Below are 9,397 nucleotides of genomic sequence, written 5' to 3'. Positions count from 1 at the left end.
TTATATTTTCATGCTCAATGAATAGACAGCCAGATTTATCCATCTACCTTTGCTCCTGGTTAATCAAAGAACACTGTTTATTAATTTTAACTTTGAAAAATGTTTTTCAGATAAAGCAAAAGATATATAGTTACAAAAAATTTTAAACAACAGACTACGTATGGCAAAAATTCAGAAAAATCCAATTTCACAATAAATTCTAGAAATTGGGGGAAAAAAAGAAAAGAAAGCAATTTCAGTAGTGCCCATATCTTTGTTTCTCCAGGATCCTTTCTGTTGTCTTTCAACTGTCTCCATAGTTGAAAATTTTTAAACACAAATGAAAACTCCAAGTGGTTACATAGATTGACAGAATTGAAGTAACTCAAGTTACTCATATTTATGAGTAACACACACACACAGAGGGACAGTAACATGGTAGACTATATAAAAATAAAGAATTCGGAGTTAGGGAAAAGAGAAAGAAGACAGAGAAGTCCATCCAGGGAGGAAAAGTCACGTTCAGTCTCTCTCTACACACTGACGTAGTTTGACAGAGTTGAACTATAAGTTTAGCTCTGCACTCTGGCAGCCAAAGGAAAAGGGGAGGTGTTTTGGCATTCACACTGAGAGCCCTAAGAGCAGCTTCTTTCCCTGCAGAGGATCCCACTCAGGGGCCAGGCAAGTCCAGCAAGGGACAGTTTGAGTCTGCTTTTGTTTACCCCACATACTGGTCTCAGACTAAGAAATGATGAATTTGGGGAAGGAGTAGCAGGGGTCCCAGAGTTCCTGTGAACAACCATCAGAAAGGAAGTGACACCAAAAGATTAATTTTCTTAAGACATTAAAAAAATTGTGTTTAGCACATTTTAAAACTGAGGTTAGATAAATGGCAATGCTTAATCCAAAGGACTAGATCAAGAAAATGAGGAAGATAAAGGAGGGAATCTGGGCAGCAAGGATGGCTTAACATTCCTTTTGAACTCACATTTGGCCCCCATTTCTCCCCCCACAGCTCCACCTGCCACCAGGCGGCTTTGGGTCTGGGTCTGGGCATGCACAGACCTGTGGCCAAATCCTGGCTCCGGGGCATTTTCCTGGTGGTGAGGGCTGACTGGCTCATCTCACGCTGCCTTCTTGCCAAGAAGACTAGATAATGTGGACCAGATTTTTTTTTTTTTAAATCAAGTTGAAGGCATCAAAAAACTACCAATGCAGGAAGAAACCAAGGAGTTAGGATCTCAGAAATGAGGTATGAGCAGAGAGGTGAGTTTTAGCCTCTCTTCTCCTTGGCACCTGTGCATTCCCAGGCAGAAGTGGAGTGCTGGGAATCTGGGAAGTCGAGTAGAGCTTACAGGAGTCTTATGGGGCTAGGGTGACGAAAAAGGGTCCAGCAAGGAGAAAGGGTCAGGTTAAGTACCAGGTGTTCAGTTGGGACTCCCTCTAAAGGAGGAATCCAGAAAGAGATCAGTCTGCAGAAAGCCTGATCCACTTTTAAAGAGCTCTGTCCTTGATTGGATTAATGCAATGTGATATGAAGGAATACATTTCTAAACAACCAATGAGTCAATGTAAAAATCACAGTGGAAATTAGAAAATATTTTAATGAAAAGGTAATAAAACTAAAACATATCAAAACTTATGGGATATAGTCAAAGCATCCTTAAAAGAAATTTATAGTCTTACGTGTGTCATTAGAAAAGAAGAAAGGATGAAGAAACAATGAACCAAGTTTCCATCTTAAGATTTTAGTAAAAAAACAGCAAATTAAACCCTAAGATTAATACAAAGATGGAAATAATAAACAGCAGGAATTAATGAACTAGAAAATAATAATATAACAAAGAAAACTAATAAAGCCAAAACTTTCCTTTTAAAGAGACTAATAAAATTGATAAGCTCCTGACAAGACTGATATCTTTTAAAAAGGTTGAGGCACAAATAATCAATATCAGGAATGAAAAACAAGACATAACAATATAGCCTACAGCTATTAAATAAGATAAGAGGCTGTTCCGAACCAATTTATAGTCTTACATCTATTAAATAAATGAAATCCATAATGAAAAATCTTTCCACAAAGAAACTTCCAGGACCAGATGGTTTCACCAGTGAATTCTTTCAAACACTTTTAAGGATGAAATAGCATTCATCTTCCACAAACTCTTCCAAAGATTAGAAAACGAGTGAACTCTCAACTCATTGTTGGGAACTATATTACCTTACTATCAAAACCTGATGGGAAAGAAAATTCCAGGCCATTTCTTTCTCCTCAACATAGAGAAACAAAATATCATCACACTGGATCCAACAATATATTTAAAAGGATAATACAACACAACCAAGATGGGTTTTATCCCAAGAATGTGAGATTTTTCCCAATGTTCAAAAGTCAATCAATGCAATTTATCACAGTAACAGAATAAAGAAGAAAATGATTGATCAACTCAATAGATTCAGAAAAAAAGCATTTGTTAAAGTTAAATCCCTAGTGATAGCAAAAGGAAAAACCTCTTTTAAGAAACAAGGAATAGAAGGGAAATACCTCAATATGATGAAGTATCTTTAAAAATGATATGTAAATATCATACTTATGTTTAAATATTAATATCTTTCCCCCAATATTGAGAATAAAAGAAGGACGCTCCCTGTCTCCACTTCTATTCATTATTATCATGGATGTCCTAGCTTTTGTAATAAAGCAAGACAAAAAAAATAACATTTTAAGAATTGGAAAGAAAAAAGTTCCAATTTACAGACTACATGATTGCATATGTAGAAAATATAAAATTGTTTATAGCAAGACTATTGGAATTAATAAGTAAATCAAGCAAGATTGTTGGATAAAAATGTCAATATACAAGAGTCAATGGTATTTTTATATAACAGAAACAAAAAGCAGAATCCAAAAAGAAAACACTGATAAAATGGAAAACATTAAAATTTGGACCTTCTTTTGATTTAAAAAAAAAACAAAAAAAAAAAAAACTAAGAATGAGAAAGAAAGCCACAGAGAAGATATTTGTGATCCATATAACTGCCAAAGGTCTCATATCCAGAAAATATAAAGAACTCCTACATATCACCAAAAAAGATAGACAATCCAATAGAAAAATGGGCAAAAGACCTGAACAGACCAATAGCTATCCACATGACCAATCACATTTGAAAAAGTGCTCAATTTCATTAATCATCATGGAAATGTGAACTAAACTACATTCACCAGAATGGCCAAAATAAAAAAGACCAACAATATCAAGTGTTGGTGAGGCTGTGGATCTGCCCAGACTGTATTAGGAGCATGAACTGGTATAGCCACTTTGCAGAACCACTTAGCAGTATCTACTAAAGCTGAATGTATGCATACCCTATGCCATATACCCAGCAGTTCCATCCCTTGATACATACCACACAGAAATGTATACACCAAAGACATTTGTGACATAACATTATTTGTGGCGGGTCCAAATTAAAACCTACCCAAGTGACTGACCGGCATCACATGAATACATTGTGGTACATTCATACTATGGAAATTTCTATAGCATTAAAAATGAGATAACTACTTTCTCTGATGCTGGTAATATTCTCACTTTGGATTCAGGTGATGGTCACACAGATGTGTTCACATTCGTGGTAACCCATGAAGCAGCGCACTACAGCTTTTTTCATGTACATTAAACCTCAATCTTAAAAAGTTGATTTCCTTGCTAGATGTGTGACAGTGGCAAGTTACTTAACTACGCTAAGTTTCTGTTCTTATCTGTAAAATGGGTATAATCGTAAGTACCTCAAAGGATTGCTCTGAGATGCAAATGAAATAACATACGTGAAAAGTGCTGCACAGGATGGGCTGAGTAAACGGTTCTCACTGTCAAGGATTTCAGCCATTTCATTGTTTCCTTCCGGGAGTATCTGGGCTTGGCGCTGGCAACAGCAACCAGGTCCCTTCCTGGGCACTCCAGTCAGCAGCAAGCCTGGGACACTGCAAGGCTTCCTGGGATACAGCCCCCACCCCTCACATCCACAGAGGGATCAGTTGCCTGGGGGGTGTGGTAGGGATGGGGCTGGTATCATCCCAAACAAGCTCAGGCCTCTGGCCTCCCCAGAGGACTCCCAGAATTGGGCCTTCAGGAGGCCCTAAGACAGGGAAATGGAGTCATTTGATCCAGAAGAAGTCAGTGGAGCTGAGGTTTAATGAAAGAGGGAGGGAGTGCAGGCAGCAGGCTGCCTTTGCAGACTGCCTGCCTCCGAGAAGGGAGAGTAGGAAAGGGATAACATCCAAGGAAAACCCACCTGGGACGTTGGGGGACAGCAGTTTGGGGTGCCTTGATGAGAATGTGCGTATTGTGATGGCGTCCCAAGGAGCACTGGACTCCATTCATCCTGTGGATGCACAGGGATCTGCAGACTCAGCTGTTTTCTGGAAGTCATGGGAAATCATTAAATATGGGCTACAACTGCTTTTTGCCAAGTCACATTTTTTTAAAGGCTCACACTGTGTTGTCCTTGCCTTTTTGGCGCAGAGCCCCTCACTTAGACCTAAATTTGTCAAGTTGCTTCTTCGCCTTGAGAGGAAGAATCTTTAAACCCAGACTTGGCCCAAATCTTTTCTGATTACAAAAATCACTGGGGTTCTGCTACAAATACAGATTCCTGGGCTTCCACCCCGACCCACCCAGTAGAATCTTTAAGGAGAGAGGCCTGGGAATCTTTGGTTGTAAAAAAGAGCCCTAGGTGATTCTGATAATCACTCAAATCCAGAAAACCATCCTCCTACCTGGTAGTCCCTTTATTTCCCAGGAGCTTCTCTGGAAACTCTTCCCACTTGGAATCCCTTCCCCTTTTTTAACCCAAGTTTCTCTTTTTCTACAGAATAGGCTCTCCTAATGTGATTCTGAGCTCCGTCTGCAGAGTTATCTCACTGTTGCTTTTGTTCAGGCCCAGAGCCTGTATTCCCTCCACCTCAGCTTCACACCCCACCTGAGAGAACTCTGACTAAATGACATATTATGTAATTCACACTAAAACTGATTTCTTTTGAGAATTTTGGGATGATGGGTTAACACCATGAGGTAACTCAAAACTATCCCACCAAATCACTTCAAACTTCCAAAACAGTGTTTTGAGAGTTACCAACATTACCCGTGACCCCGTCCTAGGCCAGGTAACCCCATAATACGCCAGGTAACAGTGCTTTCCCTAGTTAGTGTTTCTCAGTAATCACTTGTCCAGGAGCTGCTGCTCCGCCTTAGGAGTTTGAGTCTCCTGAGTCTTAGTCCAAGTTCTGATATTAATGAACCATGGGAGAGACCTCCATCTGATTGGGTTTCTTCTTCTTTAACATGCACGGGTGAGAATGGTTTACTGGTTTTCTAGAGTTCTTATCATCAAATGGGGCCAGAGAAAGGCCTGGTGTGTAGGTGACAAAGGTTTAATTGGAGGAACGAACGAGTGAGTCAGTGAATGAATGGTGCTACATTGGGAAAGAGTTTTACTAAGAATAATTAAGAACAAATGTTGGAGCTTTAAAAACAATAAATCCCATAAGGTATGAGGCCGGGCTCGTCTGAAGTGGTGCGTAATGTGGGGGTGGAGTTCCGCCAGGAGAATGTTCTTCTCTCCAGGGTCTGTGCTGACCCTCTGTGCAATCTGCTGGTTGCCTGAAAAGACACGTTGACGATCTTCACTTGGGTGTCTACTTCTTTTGTCTCTCGGTGCATCATTGGAGTGGGACTGCCAGGGAGCAGAATTTGGTGACAGCTTGCGGGTTTCATTTGCCAATGAGAGTGTTTGGCGGGGGATGGGGTTTCTGTGGTGTAGCTGGCCCTGGCCTTGAATTCCTTCCGGTTTCAGTGGGCCCACTCATTACCCAACTGGCCTCTTGCGAGTGAGGATGTGTGTGTAAGTGTGTGTGCATGCACGCATAGAGAAGACAGTCCTCAGAACACCAACCTCGTGGACTCCTGGCCTTCAAAACGATGTCAGATCATTCTTGTCGCCATCTGCAGACCGGCCTCCAGCACTCATTGGGTGCAAAGCGCCATTCTGGATGCTATGAGGAGTGCAACGAGATATGGCACCTTCCACGGCCTTCAGAAGTTTACAGTATAACTTAGGCAGATAAACATATATACAGGGTTAATCAACCGTATCCCATGTATGTCGGTCCAGTTTCTTGGTTGCATGCCTTAGAAACGTACTCTGGATATCTTAAGCAGAAAATGGACTTATTGGGAAGGCTGGAGGATCAGGCTTCGTAAATGAGTACAAACCAAAGGATCCAGGAAGCAGAAACAACTTTATGCTATCAATAGGCCGTGATCCATCATAGGCTGCCTCCATCACGGCTCTCAATTCCAATCTCATCATCTCTTCATCCTTAGTTCATTCACTGAATAAATAATTTAGTAGGAGGTTGACATTGGAACTGAGGATTCGGGCATGAACCCGAATCCTCAGTTCCAATGTCAACATCCTAGCGGTGTCGTCTCTCACTCACTCAGGTTTGGCCACACTTGGTCAGATGCTCTTGCTCTGGCTGCTCTGTACCCCACAGTGAATTCCTGCAACCTGGGCATCTAAAAAAATGATAGTTTTCTACTATCCCATACGTTTCCATCAAAGTAATGACCACAGAGGCATTCAGAAGTGGTCAAGCTCTCTTCCAGGGGGGCTGTAACAGGGTGACATCTAGAATGAGCCTTGAGAAAGTTAGTTATTTGGGGTGTAGGGGTGTGTCTAAGGGTCCAATTGGGAAAGTGTGTTCCAAGCTCACTGTATGAGAATTCACAGAATATAACTGCAAAAAAGATCAAAACAAAACTCCCATTCTTGAAGGACAGGGAAGAAGAGTGTTTAGCCAGCAGCTGCTTGAGACCATGTTGTTGAAAGAGCAGTTTTAAGTGAGGCGAAGACTGCTCACGTGTGACCTCCTCCCTATCCAGAAGCAGCCTGTATGGGCTCCCATAGGATGCAGAGGACACGTGGACGCCAAATGACCATCATGGCACCGATCAGTAGAGATCCTGGACTCCGAGAGTAGAAATTAGTCTGCAAAATAATTCTTTGCCCTTCAACAAGACAGGGACATAATGCCATTAGAAAAACAGAGGTGGCAGCCAAAAAGTTTAATTATATCTTGGTGTCAATTTGTTCTTCTGTAAAATGGAGATATAAGACCCTTCCTGCCAAAAGCAAATGGATGTCAATGATAAACTGAGATAAGAGTAGTATAGTGGAAAGGGCCCAGGATACGAGAAGACACGGAGCGGGCATTGCATCCACGATTTACTAGCTGTGCGACCTTGGGCAAGTTACTTAATTTTTCTGAGACTTTTTGCTTGTCAATAAAATAAAGATAGTAATTCTTGACAGGTGCTGTAAGGAACAAATGAGATTATGTATGTGAAAGTCTTTATAAAGTGCACTGCCAGTATAAGGAACTATACTTATTCTCCTTTAATAAATGTATATGGCTGCAATCAGTAAACTGCAATGAAGGGTTTTGAGGATGTTCATTAAATAACTGATTCTTACTTTTCCTTCCCCTGTATTGCACATGAGCTGCCAGCTGCCCTGCTAAAGTCCTTCTGAGACCCTGCTCGCCTCCAAAATAAGCCAGTGGCCCGAGTGCACTGAAACCCTTTGAGCCGCACGCTCTCCGGGCCAGCACAGAGGTGATAAATCTTGTATATTGACCAGGAGAAAGCCCCATCAACAAGGCCCAATTTATTATCTTAATAAATCACAAATTGTTCCTGCAGCTAACTCCTGAAACTGTGCAAGGTATCACAGTCTCTAGGAAAAAAGAGGGAGGGCCTGGCTGGACTGGAGCTGAACTGGACCCATCAGGCCCCAGGAGAGTTAGCATGCACCCAGCTGACCACATGAAACAGCACCTAGGAAATGTAGCTATTTGGAAGGGAGGCTGTTCCCCCCATAATTTGAAAGCCTTCCACGCCTGCTACTTACATCCAGACTCCTTCCTTCCCAGACTGTTTGGCTCAGTGGGTTAGGAGGGTGTTAGGAGAGCAGTGCATTGTGGAGGCTGGATTTTTTTAACATCAGCCATTCTCCTCCACTCCTGCAAAGGACTGCCTGCATAGCCCATATTTCACGTTTAAATTATAGTGAATTAAAATTAATTTTGTTTGGGGGATTCCACAGCTTTCTCTGGAGATAAGTGAAAACCCCCTGGGGTGATATAAAATGGAGGCTAGGAATTGCTGTGTTGGAGTGCGTTCTAATGAGGTGAAGGTCAGGGGTTCGAGCCCCAAGTGAAGAGAGCAGTTAATGTCACTCTGCCTCCTGGCCACAGATTCCACCCTCAACCCTGGCCATCTGCCTCAAAGATGAGCCACTGGTCACCAGCAGGACAGAGTGACATAGAGGAGCCAGATCCATGCATATCCATCAACCCTGTAGACAGACAACCCCACATGACCCGTGGGTAATGTGCCAGGATTTTTAATTTTGCAGATGATAGCACTATTACATTATTACTTTATGTTAGCATAAAAATGTAAAAATATGGAAGGGTCAAATGAGTCAGATGTCACAGGGTCTATGCTCTGAGGCATTACGCTTAGGTCCCAAGAGTTTAACTAATTTATTAGACAGCTTAGAAAATGTGATGTGTCTCTGATTGTCACACAGATGATTTTTGTTTATCCTTAAGAGAGGGAGAAGTGGTGTGGATATCTCCAAACAAAAGATAATGCAAATATCACTTATATTTAGTTTGGAATAGATGATACAATTTGGGAACAACAGATTGCCCTCCTTAATTATGTTTTTCTTTAGCTAACAGTAATATTAGTTTGCATTCCCTGAACATGCTGACTGATGGCAGGACAGAGAGCCCAAATGCTCAGCAGGATGGGGAAAAGGAGGAAGTCCAGGATTAAGCATTTGTAAGGGATAATCCACAGCACAAAAATAATCCATCTCCACAAATCAAAAGCTAGCTGCATCCTGCTAATTATTGACTTACCATCATCCTTGCTGGAAAATAGAATTTTGTGTCATTTAGATTTCTCTACTTCTCTCTTCAACTCTCTCATGTGTAACCAGGTTCTACCCATTCCCAATTTAAGTGCAACCTTTGGCCAAGTCACTACTGGTCTCCTCTATCTTGAATGGGTTGCAAACTTACAGTATAGTCAGTCTTCACTTAATGTCAGTAGAATCTGTGACTTCAAGAAAAACGACATATAATGAAACCAATTTTACCACAGGCTGTGGGGACAGAGCCAGGAGTGCCGTTTCCAGGCTCTCGGCCTCACGTGGAAAGGTGCTGGCTCGGGTAGTAAATGGCCATCAACTGTGATTGGATGGCCATCAGCTGTGGCTAGTTGGCCGTCAGCTGTAACCAGTGAGCCATTGGCCACTAATATAACTGCCATGGCTACGCCAG

Source organism: Rhinolophus ferrumequinum, chromosome 27 (genome assembly GCF_004115265.2).
Source record: "Rhinolophus ferrumequinum isolate MPI-CBG mRhiFer1 chromosome 27, mRhiFer1_v1.p, whole genome shotgun sequence".
NCBI classification, from domain to species: Eukaryota; Metazoa; Chordata; class Mammalia; order Chiroptera; family Rhinolophidae; genus Rhinolophus; species Rhinolophus ferrumequinum.
The sequence above is the reverse complement of the archived record's forward strand: the minus strand, read 5'-3'. Positions refer to the sequence as shown.